Below are 15,081 nucleotides of genomic sequence, written 5' to 3' on the forward strand. Positions count from 1 at the left end.
GCGGCTTTAAATGCCTGGTCTTGGTATCCCATCTTGCCACAACTATGATTCTTTACATAGGAAAGTCTGTAAGTCTGAACTTTACAGAGAACTTGAATTTAGCCTTTATTGCTGGTGTAACAGCTGCTTATCAACTGGGCGCTTTACAGATGCTTAGTAATTATATTGTAGCCGGAGAAAGAAACAAATTACTTTAGTGTTTGAACTTCTACCTGAAAACCATGGATTTCCTGATAATATTTCTTTATGAAATGGTATCCACTTGGTGGAACTTTCTTTCTTTTTTAATCAGCAGTCCTTGCTCAATTCTGGTAAAGCCTTAGAAAACCATAAAGGTCTTACTACATCTTTGTTAGAGTTTGAAGCTGGAATGGTTTCTCAGAGAGTCATGTGTTGGAAGTGTGCTCCCTAGATGCTGCTATTGGAAAGCAATGGAAAGACCAAGAGGTGCAGAGAATAACTTTGAAGGCCCCATCTTGTCCCAGATCCTGGATGCCTGGAGCTCTGAGCTTCTGGCAGAGAAGAGGTGAGCAGCTTTGCTCAGCTCTATCACTCATCTGAGGTATCCCACCTCAGCACAGGCCAGCCTGGACTACATGGAGCCAAGTGACTATGGACTGAGCCCTCCGAGACAGTGAGCCAAAGCAGCCGTTTCCTTTTTTATAGGTGTCTATCTCAGTTGTCACAGTGACAGAAAGCTGGCTGTCACATTCTTCTAGACACCGCAACTGTAACTAGGTCGTGGGCAGTAACTATGCACTGGTATCAGAGGGCTGTTCTCAGGACCAGCAGTGAGAACTGGGCTCTGGGCTGTTAGGGAATGTCTGCACCATGTGCCGGGTATTTAATGCTTTATCTGGCTTGTCCTTGCCTGTCCTTCGGTGTGATGGGAAAGGAAAGGAACTCACAGTTTACCTCCTGCCTTCTGGGGAGATGTATGATCCCTGTCAGGCCAATCGGTCTTTTCTGTGGTTTTGAGAACTCGGAGCTACCCTCAGTGAGAGAGCTCAGAGGATTGGTGTGTAAGTCTGGCACCCCAAACACATGTAAAGGCAGGAGGAGAAAATCAACTCCAAACAGTTGTCCTCTGACCTCTGCACGCACAGTATGTGTAACACACACACACACACACACACACACACACACACACACACACACACACACAGAGAGAGAGAGAGACACTTACGCACATGCTAATAATATAAAAAATGTATTAAAAAGAATTTAAACTTGGAACTGATGGAGGAGAAACTTTTGCTTGCTAGAGCCCAGAACATTCAACTCAGGGCAGCTGTCAGTTATTGTCTCTGTCATACGGGGAGACTCAGCAGCAGGAGAGAGCATGGGCTCCGTGAAGATACAGAAATAGAGAAGGAGAGGGATCTGACACTCATGCTGGGTGCTGGATCCAATTATACTTAAGGCCATCTCAGCTATCTGAGCTTCCAGTTGTGACAGCCGACAAAGTCCCCCACCTCGCTTTTTCCCCTGTGGCTGATCTACATTCCTGCCAGTTGCTATGGAGTTCCGAACTTCTATTGCTGGGAGAAAATATATCCTTTCTTTCCCACTCCTAATGGGGACTAACACCAGCCAGGGAGCCTCTGCTCAGATGGAGCGCTGCCCTCTCAAAACCCAGAGCCTTCCTTCCATGTCACGTCACCGGAGGCTTCGCCATAGACCATTCTCCCCGTCTCTTACACTCCGGTGGGGATGTATGAGTACCTTTATCAAGAGGGTGTCAGTGAAAGTGGTGTGTGTCACTGCCTGGCTGGGAGGTGCTCATCATGATCTCCTTTTTGGTTTGTTTGGACAGGGTCTTGCCACATAGCCCAGGCTAGCCCTGAGCTAGAGGATAGTGATCTTTCTGACTCGGGCTCTTGAGTACTGGGACTAAAAGCTCGGACCACCATAACGGGATGAATGTAAACCTTACTCTTTGGCTAATGAGATTGTGTTTGCCTGGTGTGGTGTTGGGATTGTCCCGAGGGCCTTGCCTACACAAATACTCCACTGCTGAGCTACAGATACAGTCCTTACTCTCCGTTTTGCTCCCTACTAAGATAAAGAATTCTTGGGCGCTCAGTGGTGGTAGAGCCTCAGCTGACCAGAGGCAGAGCGTGCAGCTGCCTGTGATGCTTTCAACAAGGTGTGTACCTTCTAAACGTCACGCGGAGAGAGCTGGGAGCAGCAGCAGCGTTCTCCTATAATCTTAGCATTTGGTTATAGAGAGGCAGGAGGATCAGGTGTTTAAAGCCATCCTCAGACACACAGTGAGTTTGAGGTCAGCCTGGGCAATGTGAGAGCTTGCCTTCAAACAAAACAAAACAAAACAAAACAAGAACCAAGATTATTCATTTGGACATTTTTGATTGCTTTTGTGCTGGGGTTGGATCTGGGCTTTCTAAGAAGTGATCAGATTGTTAGAGAAATTGATGGTTTTGTTTTGTTCTCGTTGAGACAGGGTTTCTCTGTGTAGTCCTGGCTGTCCTAGAACTGGCTTTGTAGATCAGGTTGTCATCGGACTCTCAGAGATCTGCCTGCCTCTGCCTCCTGTGTGCTGGGATTAAAGGTGTGCACACACACACACACACACACACACACACACACACACACACACACACTGTGTTTTTCACAAGATCAGGTTGCTGGAAGCCATCCTAGCTCCTCTTGTTTTTCACTCCTGCGAGTGTCTATCTGTCCTCTTGCATTTCTGCCATAAACTGAAGTAGCTACTGTCCCTTTCCAGAAGTTGCCATTATGCCCTTGGTCTTACCTCCAGGTCTAGCCTCCTGAGCCACATAAAAATCTTTTCTTGATAAATGACTCAGTCTCCCGCATTCTGCTATAACAATGGGAAAATGAACAAATACATTTCCAGGCTAAGAAAACTCAATAATCTGACTCTTATTTGCTTAAGATGTTGAAATGTGTGAGGTTCGTTTGTTACAGAAGCCAGCATTGCTCTGTTTGATACATTTCTATGGCCCAGAGCCATCTTTTTTTTTTTTTTTCTTTTTTCTTTTTTTCGGAGCTGAGGACCGAACCCAGGGCCTTGCGCTTGCTAGGCAAGCGCTCTACCACTGAGCTAAATCCCCAACCTGGCCCAGAGCCATCTTAATAGTCAGAAGTTTTCTAAGAGGTGTAAGAAGGTACATTTTGGGCAAGGCTACGATTTAAGACAAGAAAAGCTGAACTTTGTGGTCAAATTCAAGACATAATTTCAAAGATGGAAACAGAGAAAGTTGGAAAGTCAGCAACCAGGTAAAGTCTAGAAGGACTGAGGAGTGGGAGGCAAGAGCAAGGACAGATGTAAGAGACCTGTGGTTTGGTGTGTGGAACTGCGAGCAGCAAGGAACTGGGTGAGTCTTCGGGTTTAGAGGGGCAGGGGTGGGGTGGGCAGGAAGCTCAGGTTACTGGAGAAACCATCCAGGCATCTGGCCAGGGGAGGGGATGAGTTGGAGCCTCAAACAGGAAATAAGCCGTGACGTCAGAACCTGCAAGGTTCAGGAACATGCCGGGATATAGAACTGGAAACAGGTCAAGACAAGTGGTTCAGAACTAATGGCTGAGGTATTTTGGAAGCTCATTTTCTGTGGAGTCTTGGGCTGGGTCTCTTAGGTAAAGGGAAGGAAAGCAGCCAGGTAGGGATGAGGCATCCAACAGAGCAGCTGCATCTCAGCGCCCACTACCAGGTGATCACACCTCCCGAAGGCCTCAGATCCACCCCCACCCCCACCCCCACCCCCCACCTTTTTCAAGAAAAGCAGGAAATTCAGATTTTTATGTGAAACCCCCCAGCATGTTAAGAGCTGGCAATGAATTAAACATTTCCCAAAACATCTAGTAAGCCAACTAGAACACCTCTGCAGGCTAAACTGAACCACCAAGTGCCAGTTTTGGGCCTCAACTTAGAAGAAGTAGGCAGAGACGGAAGCATAATTTAAAAAAAAAACTATGAAAATTGTTTGCTTCCCCCCATTTGTAAACTGTAAGGCAGAACAGGAGGGACTCTGTGGTGCTGGCTAACAACACGAGACCCTTGGTCTTCAGAAGAGGTACGGGCTCCAGAAGTTGCCACAGATAATTCCTGTGGTCCCTGTGCCGTTGCAGCCTCTTGCAAACTGGCTCTCCAGCTTTGATGGAGCCTGTCGATCTTCCTTGATATCGCTATCAGGCTCATCCGTTTAGAATCTCTCCCTTCACGGCTGGGTCTCCAATAAAAGCAATCGGGAAAAACAGTGCCTGAACCAAACATGACCTCGACTAACTGGATTTTATGATAGGAAATGCTTCTAGGCCAAAAAAACCTCAGAAGTGATCAAAGGTTTTCAAAGACTGGATCCAACCAGCTGAGTTTATTGACCTTGGCCTGTGTCTGGGCCACGGTCATGCCCAGAGGATGTGGCAGAGACCCAGTCTGATTCACTTAAAGGTAGTGTCTTTGAGGCTGCCTTTTATCTAAGGCTTGTGCATCCCATTCATCCTGTTTGCCCAGGAATGAGCTATTTCCTGGGACGTGGAGCTTCCAGGGATGTGTTAGTCAGGGTTCTCAAGAGAAACAGAACTGATAGAATGAATCTATCTATCTATCTATCTATCTATCTATCTATCTATCTATCAATAGATCGATCGGTAGGTAGGTAGATAGATATGGAAATTATTATACTAGCTCATAGGTTGTGGTCCACCTAGTCCCACAATGGCTATCTACCAACAGAAAGTCCAAGAATCATCGTATTACAGTGGTTGCTCAGCCCACAAGGCTGGATGTCTCAACTGGTCTTCAGTATACGCCAGAATCCCAAAGAAGTAGGCTCTAATGCCAGTGAAGGAATGAACTTACCAGAGAGAGCTAGAGCAAGCAGGAAAAAAACAACAGCATCCTCCTCCCGTGACTTTCTATAGGGTGCCACCAGAAGATGTGGCCTAGATTTAAGGTGAATCTTCCCACCTCCAAAGATCAGATTTAGGGTTGGTTGGTCTCCCCACTTCAAATGGTTTAATTAAGAAAACTCCCTCACAGGTGGACTTAGCTGCTTGGGTTTTAGTTAATTCTAACCCTAGTCAAGTTGACAACCATGAATAGGTCTCACAAGGCTAAAAGTTGGACATCCCTGGGCAAATTATCATGACTGATCACCCTACATTGTAAGGTCCTTTTCTTAGTGTTCACACTATGAAGCTTTGACATCTTTCAACTGTTCCTGAAAAAATAATGACTAGAGACACAGCTCTCTGAGAGCTCTTGCCTATCATGTTAAAGGCCCTGGGTTTGGTTCTCAGTACCAAATCGTCGTCGTCATCATCATCATCATCAACAACAAAACAACAGCAACAACCACAGCAGCAGCAACAGCAACAACAGCAGCAGCAACAGCAGCAGCAGCATTATCTGGTACAGTGGAGAATACCTGTAATCCCATACTTGGGAGGCGGAGGCAGTAGTGTCAGGAGTTCAAGTCTTTTGGCTACATGTTCTAAAACAAACAAACAAACAAACAAACAAACAAGCAAAAAACACAAAGCAACAACACCCCTGCCCCCCAAATCAAGGTTTAAGGCCAGTCTAGTTACATAGTGAGACCCTTGTCAGAAAAACCAGTGACTCATGGGCCAGTGAGGTGTCTCAGCAGGTAAGGGGTGCTTGCCACCAAGCCTGGGGTCTTGAATTTAATTCCTGGGACTTACATGTGGAAGAAGAGACTTGACTTTGGAAAGTTGTTCTCTGACCTCTTAACATGCCCCCCACCCCCGCCACCAAATAAACAAATAAATCAGTGTCAAAACAAAATAAAACAAAACAAAAACAAACAAACAAAACTCTCCTCCATAAACTATATTGGAACTCTCTTAGCTGTCTTCCTGTTTCTAAAACTGTTCTCTCTCTGTCTCTCTCTTTGTCTCTGTCTCTGTCTCTTTCTTAATGGTGCTGGGGATTGAACTCAGGGCCTTGCCTTACCTGTCCGCATATTCACTCTATGCTAAGCACATGCTCGACCAATAAGCTTCACTTCTAGCCTTTTACTTGTTCTTTCTTGTCTTCTCTTTACTGAATCTCCCCCATCCCCCTCCACCTCCTCTCCCCTCCTCCTCTCTCTTCTGCGTTACTCTTCACAGTCCAGCCCTGGGGCTTCCGTTCTATTTTCTGCCTGTCTCGGTGGATTCACCTTTACTTGGAAGATGTCTCCAGTTAGTCCTTGAGCTCTTGCCTGAGATCCAATCCTCAAGCTCCAACAAGCTCAGGAGCTTTTCCCTAAGTTCACCCTGACGGTCTCACTCCTGAGTCACCGTCTTGCAGTCCGGCTCCTACTCACTCATTCACCGCTCTCCCACTAGCAGCAACTTCATCTTTCCGAGCCCTCAGCCACGGAACCCTGGAGTGGTCCCAAATTAGCATCGCACACTGCGTCCCCAGCAGCCGCCTGTCAGCTAGGCACATGGAAACAATTCAGCGAGTACTTGCTGAATCAAATCTGATCTTGACAAAAAGAGTCAAAAGAAAAGGGCCCTGTAAGGGGTTTGGACGGTGGCTCAGAGAGTAGAGTGTGCCCTAGAATACACAAAGCCCTAGGGATGCTCTCGCCGGTACTACAAGAACATGGTATTACGTGTTGTGATTCTGGCACTCAGGTGGTAGAGGCAGGGGAATCGCAAGTTCAGCATCATCCTTGGCCATACCTCATTATTACTAATGTTCTGCACCACATTATTATTAATAAAAATTACTAATGATGTCCCTGTATTATTTTTTAAAACCCAAGTACTTTTCCAGTGTTGGGGGAAATCTGGGTCATGTTACTGCTGCTGGTACAGTAAACTCAAATTTTCACCAATGCGATTTCAACCACGGCATCTGACCATCTCCAGGTAAGTGTCTCTCAATCCACAAGTCCACTCCTTGCCAACCTGACAGCTAATCTCTTTAAACCATATTTACTTTCCAAGTAAAGATAACCAAGTCGTGGTCCTGCATCGCCTACCTATGCCATGTACAACCAAAAACATTCCTTCCTAGATCAAAAGTCAAAGGTTTGTTCGTTTATTTATTTATTACTTATTCATGTATTTATTGTGTGTGTGCATACCATATATAGAGATCAGATGACAACTTTGGGGAGGCAATTCTGTCTTTCCACATGTGGTTCAGGGGATTGAACTCAGAGTCAGGCATGGTGGGGATTGCCTTTACCCCTAAGCCATGCCATCTTGGCTATCTAAAGAAGCCAAGTTTCATTTATTTATTTATTTATTTATTTATTTATTTATTTATTATATATGAGTACACTGTAGCTGTCCTCAGACACACCAGAAGAGGGCATCAGATCTCATTACAGATGGTTGTGAGCCACCATGTGGTTGCTGGGATTTGAACTCAGGACCTCGGGAAGAGCAGTCGGTGCTCTTAACCGCTGAGCCATCTCTCCAGCCCAAGAAGCCAAGTTTCTTGAGTGACACTGGAGCAACAAAGACTTTGAGGGCTTGAAACCTACCACTGGGAGTGGGAGGTTCTTTTTTTTTTTAAGATTTTTATTTATTTAATGTATATGAATACACTGAACTGTCTTCAAACACACCAGAAGAGAGCATCAGATCCCATTACAGATGATTGTGAGCCACCATGTGGCTGCTGGGAACTGAACTCAGGACCTCTGGAAGAGCAGTCAGTGCTCTTAACCACTGAGCCATTGCTCCAGCCTCTGGGAGTGGCAGTTTATGCCTACAACCCCAACTCTTAGGAGGCTGAAGCAGGAGGATCTCCATGAACTTGAAGCCATCTGGGACTGCATAGTGGGTTTTCCAGGTCAGCCTGAACTACAAAGTAAGACCCTGTCTCAAAATCCCACACACACACACCACACACACACACACACACACACACACACACACACACACATACACACACACCACACACACAACACACACCATACACACCACACACCACACACACACACACCATACACACCACACACCACACACACACACACCACACACACACCACACACACACACCACACACACATACACCACACACACACACCACACACACCACAAACACACACCACACACACCACACACACACCCCACACACACACATCACACACACACACCACACACACATACACCACACACACACCACACACACACATATACACACACCACACACACACACACACACACCATACACACCACACACCACACACACACACCACACACACCACACACACACACACACCACACACACACCACACACACACACCACACACACATACACCACACACACACACACCACAAACACACACACACACACCACACACACCACAAACACACACCACACACACCACACACACACACCCCACACACACACATCACACACACACACACCACACACACATACACCACACACACACACACCACACACACACATATACACACATACCATACACACACACCATACACACACACACACACACACACACACACACACACACATACACACACACACACTGCTTGGTGCACTGGGAGGCCAGAAGAGGGAACTGGATTCCCTGGAACTGGGGTGACAGACAGTTGTGAGCTGCCATGTGCATGCTGGGTATTGAACTTCAGTCCTCCACAAGATCAGTGCTTTTCATGCTGAGCCATTGCTTAAGCCACTTGGCCTCAAGCTCTTGTTCTCTCTGCATTGTCCTCCTGAGTGTTGGGATTGTGGTGTGCTCACCCTGCTTGGCTATAATAGGTGTCTTGTGAGAGTCAGTAGCTTGGACACACTTCTTTTGTTTCTAAGGGGACTCTTTTTCCCGTGGGTCCTCTTGTTCAGTTGTCTCCGAGACTGGATTCTCTGGAGCGACTTTCCTTAGCAAGCACACAGCTCCGAGCACACCCTGGGCTGGGCTCTCCCAGCCTCAGCAGCACTGGCATTTGGCCTGTGACAGCAAGTGACAACAACTGACAGCAGAGGTGGGGTGAACTTTGCTTTCTGCTGCTGTATTCATTGTGAGGTATTTGTAAGCATCCCAGCATTTTTCATATCAGATAAAGATAGCACGCACACGTCCACCTCCTATCATGACCACCCCAAATGTCAAATGATGCCCCAAAATGCCAAATACGTGGTGGGAGGCAAATTGACTATAGTTGGTTCTTTTGCACAGAAACTGGCCACAGGGCAATAATAATAATAATAACAATAATGATAATGATGATGATGATGATGATGATAATAATAATAATAATAACAAAGCATCTCATCCTATAGTCCCCATAAGCCATGCCCCAGCCTGCAGCTGTCCCCAGAGACAGGAAGAAAGGACAATCTCTGTGCAGGACCCAAGGCTGGCCCTGACAGTCCACTCAAAGACACAGAGCACCCAATATCTTATCAGAGAAAACTCTTTTAGAAGGTATCCAGTTCCCAGATGGATGGAGACTGGGTGCACAGAGAGAACAGGTTGGCTGGGGTTGGAGACGTTAGAGAGGGCAGCCTGAGTCAGCAGAGCTGCTGCAGGCCCTGGGGATTTCCATGGGGAACTGTGTGCACAGAATTCCCCCCGGGATGATGGTCTAGACAGGGCTCACCCTTCCCTTCGCTCGGCGCGAGCTTCTGCTTCCCCATTAGGAAGAGGAAATGCTCTACCAGTTTATTTTGGGATTGAGGATGTGTGGTGCGTGTGCCTAGGATGGGCACCAGGGCATGCCTTCTTGCAAGGGACACATTGGGAAACACGTGGCTTGGCACCCCAGGGGATGCAGGTAAGCAGTTAGAACAACTGGAGGAAGACAGTGCCTGGGAGTATGGTCCAGTGAACAAGAACATCTTAACAGCTTAAGGGCAGGTTAGAAACGGCTGTGGTGGCACATGCCTGGAGGCTGAAGCAGCATCTGAAGTAAGGGAGCAACCCAGGATAGAGACAGAAAGACAGACAGACAGGCAGATGGACAGACAGACAGACAGATGGGATGAACAGATGCTGACACCCAGCTGTAATCCTAATACTCAGGAAGCTGAGGCAGGAGGATTGCTAGGTTTGAGGCTTAGCCTGGGCTACTTACAAGACTCTGTCTTAAAAACAAAACAAAATAACAAACAAACAACAATAAAAAAAAACAAAACAGAAAAAAATTAAAAAAAAACCCAGGAGTTGTTAAAGCAACTTCTGTGACAAATCAACAGAAAGAGTGGGTCTCTGGACTAATTTTCTGCGTGTACTGTTATGTGGTTTATCTGGCTTACCTTTTACTTAAACACGTTTTTTCTAGACACCATTTCGTGTTAATAATGGCATATTATTGTTTTTATATTTATTTATATCTTTGCTATTTAAAAACAAGCTTTTTGATGACATGAAATGCCGTGTTGCTGTTGTTGTTGCTGTTGTTGTTGCTGTTGTTGTTGTTGTGTGTATGTGCTCCTGCTGCAGTTGGTCGTCACTCTGGGCATCAGTCCTCACTCTCCATCCTTCTTTGAGAGAGTGTCTCCGTTGTTTTTCCATGGCTATGCCAGGCTGCCTGGGCTCTGATCTCCTAGGAACTCTCCTGTCTCTACCACCTCATAGATGTTCTGGGAATACAGACATTTCCCCAGATTTTTAAGTAGATTCGGAGATTTTGAAATTAGGTCTTCGAGATTGTGTGACAGTCACCTTGCCAACTGAGCCACTCCCTCAGTCCCCTACCACATGATTTTGACTAAAACTCTACCCCTAAGTAGATGGAATTCCCGTTTATCACATGCCAAAGGGACAAGAATCTTCCGAGTGCCGGTGGATCAGGTACTCTTTGGAGCTCTCTCTCTTCCTCTGAGACAGGCTCTTACTCTGTAGCCTGGGCTAACATGGGACTTACTCTGTAGCTCAGGCTACCCTTGAGCTTTGCAAGACTCCTCCACCTTCTCAGGGCTGGGGTTACAGAAATCACCTTGCCATGGTGTGAAACAGGTTCTCACTGGGGCCTGTGACCGACACTGTCAGAGTTGGAAAGTCCACACGGTGGCCATAGATCCTCAGGCTGATGACAAAGGGCTGTGTTTAAGGGTGGAGCCATGAATAAGGACTCATATTCATAGCATTTTAATGCCTTGTCAGACTCTGCCTGTCCTTTATATGCCACATATCTGATCTCCACATTTTGTAGATCGGGTCCAAAGTCTATGAAATAAAAGCATGTCGGTCCAGCTGCTTGCACCGGTGTGTGTCTATTGGCACTGCTGGGCAGTAGCAGGCACTTTCTAAGGGTCTCCTTCCCACCACAGAGCCTCTTTCACTGTACAAGAGGAAGCTTCCTCCTCAGGACCCCTCCTCAACCCTTTTCCTCACCGTCACAGCACTCACTTGTCAGCAAGACCTGCATGCTTTCTCCAGTGTGTCTGTCTTCTGTGTCTCCCATGTCCACTGCTCCCACTCTAATCCCACACATCATTGTCCTCTGGATGACCACAGCTGCCTCTTAGTTGGCCTTCCCACGGCCTTCTGGTTTCTTCCCCACACCACAGCCAGAATGGTCTTTTTAACAGATTATATCTTATTTCAGAGCTTCGAGAAACCTTCAACCAAATTCCAACTGCCTGCTGCCTTGCTGAGGAAGCCCTAGAGAGCCCTGAGGGCTGTGTCTGCCTCCTCCTCAGCCCTCGCTGCACACTCGTGAACACACACACACACACACACACACACACACACACACACACACACACACACCCTACCCTGCTGCTCAATTCCAGTCAGGCCGCATGGACTTCTCTCTGCTTCTCTGTCCAGCAGGCTGCCTCTGTGGGATCAGAGGTGACCGTTCCTTACACCTGGCCCTCTTTCTCACCTGGCTTTGAACAGCCAGCCCCTCATCATCCCGAGTTCAGCTTAAAGGTCATTTCTCCAAGGGGCTTTCCCAAACTACCTGTGCCAGGCGGCTGCTTATCCACTCACTGGGTGTTGTGTCTGACTGTGTCGGCCTGTGTCTGCCTGTGTCTGCCTGTTTGCAATGATCCACACACTCACCAAGGCGGGCACTTCTCATTCCACTGTTCATTCATTTACTTCCCGGGTCTTTAAGGCGGGCACTTCTCATTCCACTGTTCATTCATTTACTTCCCGGGTCTTTCCATTACAATCTGTCCCCAGTGCCTAGAACACTGCTGCTGGATCTGCACTCGCTGAATAAACGTAAAAGTGAAAGAATGACATTTTCATCTAATTAATTAACTGGCTCGACTAACATGTATTACCTGTTAAGAGCCTGATGCTAAGCTGTGCGGATAAGCAAGATACATCAACCCTGGTGACACCTTCTTTAAAGTAATTTTAAAAGGAGTTCAGGTTGTGTGTGCTGGCGATGAGGGTCAGTTGGTATGCGTGAAGCCCTGGGTTTGATCCCCAGCACCAAACAAGTCAGCCATGGTGGTGCACACTCGAGAATGTGTAATTCCAGCATTCACTGGGGTGGGGGCCGTGGTAGTCAAAAGTTCAAGGTTATCATTAGTTGTTTATTGGATTTTTTGCAGTCCTATCTATAAAAAAAGAAGGAAAAGAAAGAAAGAATTAGAAAGAAAGAACAAATGAAGTAAGACTGGCCAAATGTTGATGACAGATGGGACACCATGAATGTCATTGTCCTGTTTTCCTGACTTTTGTGTGTCTTTAAAATATCCATAATAAAAATTGTTTTATTTTATTTTGAAAGAAAAGGTGACCAAGTGCCTCTCATTGCAGACTGTTGTGAATTGAACGGCACCGCTGGAGAAGCCATTGGTGTATAAACATTTACTGAGCATCAAATACATGTGCTAAGCACCAAGGAAAGAAGAAGAAACCCCAGTCTTGCTTTCAGGCAGAATGCAGCCCAGCCGAGGGACGTAGGGACAGCTAAATGAAAGGGTAAACAGAAGGTTGCAGGAAGGTGTCTAAAAGAGCGTTCCCAGGGCGTGTGCTTCAAGAAAATGGTATGGAGGGAGGGCAGACAGGGAAGAAGGGCACAACAAACCGCCCAGCATCATTAGAAACAAAACGAAGCAAAAACCAAAACCAAAAAAACAAAAACAAAAACAAAAACAAAAAACAAAAAACAAAAAAAAATCCTTGCCTCAGAGGAGACCAGTGTTCTCAGACTAAAAGAACACAGAACAAGGGACTGGGGATTTAGCTCAGTGGTAGAGCGCTTACCTAGGAAGCGCAAGGCCCTGGGTTCGGTCCCCAGCTCCGAAAAAAAAAGAACCAAAAAAAAAAAAAAAAAAAAAAAAAAAAAAAAAAAAAAAAAGAACACAGAACAAAGGGAGAAAAAAACAAAAAAAGGCTGAACCTGTGAGCAGGTCAGACCCACAGGGATATCAAAGTCCTGTTAAAGATTTGGAAGTTTAATCAGGGTGGTGCACACCTTTAATCCCAGCAGAGACAGGCAGACCTCCAAGTTCGAGGCCACTCTGGTCTAGAGTGAATTCTAGAACAGCCAGGGCTACCAAGAGAAACCCTTTCAAAGAGAAACAAACAGGAAACGATTCAGAGGTTTAAATTTAAGGGGGATGCAGGGGAGCGGCCCAGGATGCCTTGGAGGTCAGGAAAACTGCAAGAGGCAAAGCCATTAGGGCCAGGCATCCGTGGTAAGGGTAACAGAGTGGACTATAATCCGGCAGGAGAAAGTCCAGGGTATTGAGGAAGCAGCCAGCGCCTGTGTGGGAGGAACCCTGGCGCTCGGAGGGTGGTAGAGGGCAATAAGCCCAAGTAGGAAGGTCAGAGACAAATGCCAGCTACCATATCCTAAGAGTCTGGACTTTACTCCACAGACAGCGGGGAGCCACTGAAGATATTTTGATCATCCGAGAGATATGACCAGAGCTGTACAATTTAGTTCAGCGCGGGATACAGACAAAGATCTCTACGGGAGAAGCAACGAGGGTCCTGTAACACTCAACGGTCTATCAGGCACTGTGGAGCAGTCCTACGAAGGAAACTGCCCCTTCAGACCTGGCAGAGGACTGAGGCAACAATGCCGAACAGTGAATCAAGCCCTTGAAGATGGGGTTCGCATGTGCACACACACGCATACGGAAAGGCTCAGAAAAGGTTTCCAAATGATGCAAGGTTTTATTGAGCAATTCCTTCCTCCCAGTCTTTTTTCCTCTCTTCCTTCCTTCCTGCTTGGCTTCCTGAGCTACTGGGGATTGACCCTAACACATCCTACAAACCAGGCAAGCAATAGGCCACTGAGCTGCATGCACTCTGGCCTTTCTGGAGGCAGCTGGAGATGTGGAGAAGGAAGGCCTAAGGGATGAGGAGAAGTGCTGCAGACACATCGTGAGGGGCTTGCTCATCAAGTTTTGTTTTGTCACCAAGGCAAGGGACCCTCCCGGTTGCTAAATGAATAACCCTGAGGCCTTCCTTCCCTGAGGGTGGGGTGTCCTTTTTTCAGTTCCTACCTCAATAAAATATGTTTTCTCTCTCTCTCTCTTTTTCCCCCCACTGTCCTAGCTGATAACTTTAGACTTAGTAAACAATTGAATATCTTCGGTTGTACCTATTAAAATAAACTATTTGAAGGCTTGGAGCGGTAGCATAAACCTGTAACCCTGTCACTTGGGAGGACGGGGCAGGGCTATCATAAACATGAGGCCAGCTTGCATCGTATAGTGAGTTCTGGGCCAGTCTGGATAAGATTGTCTAAAAAATTAGATAGATTTATAGACAGACAGACAGACAGACAGAGATAGAGACAGTGAGCAGTTGATCAATTTTAAGAGGATGAAGCCAGTCAGATCTACATCTTTCTGGGTATCAAAGAAAGTAATAGGTCCACTCGGGCGCAGTATTCTTATCCTATGGCGGTGAACGACAGGCTGCATTGTGATTGGGAAACAGGTGGATAAGGGGGATACAGTCAAGGGACACTAAGGAATTAGAGTTATCAGAAGAAGGATCCCAGGTTAGGTTTCCGGGTTTGCATAATAGGTAAATTTACTGGGACACAAAATATAGAGGCATTCATTCATGGTTGTGGATTCGCAGGCTACAGAAGACAAGTCTTGAGAGGCCAGGATAGCCTAAAGAGTCTGGACTGCCGTCCACAGACAGTAGGGAGCCGCCGAAGAGTTTTCTGATCA

At 46.6% G+C, this 15,081-nt stretch overlaps 1 long non-coding RNA gene across 1 annotated transcript; it reads left to right on the forward strand.

The window, feature by feature from the left end:
• Positions 1 to 9,642: 9,642 nt before the first annotated feature.
• LOC148005391 (uncharacterized) lies at positions 9,643 to 14,536 on the forward strand. The gene is made up of 3 exons (XR_015623492.1): positions 9,643 to 9,752; positions 12,701 to 12,865; positions 13,768 to 14,536. It is a non-coding gene; the product is annotated as an uncharacterized LOC148005391 (long non-coding RNA).
• The last annotated feature ends 545 nt before the right edge of the window (positions 14,537 to 15,081 follow it).

The sequence above is a fragment of the Rattus norvegicus genome, chromosome 6 (genome assembly GCF_021556685.1).
Source record: "Rattus norvegicus strain SHRSP/BbbUtx chromosome 6, alternate assembly SHRSP_T2T, whole genome shotgun sequence".
Lineage (NCBI taxonomy): Eukaryota > Metazoa > Chordata > Mammalia > Rodentia > Muridae > Rattus > Rattus norvegicus.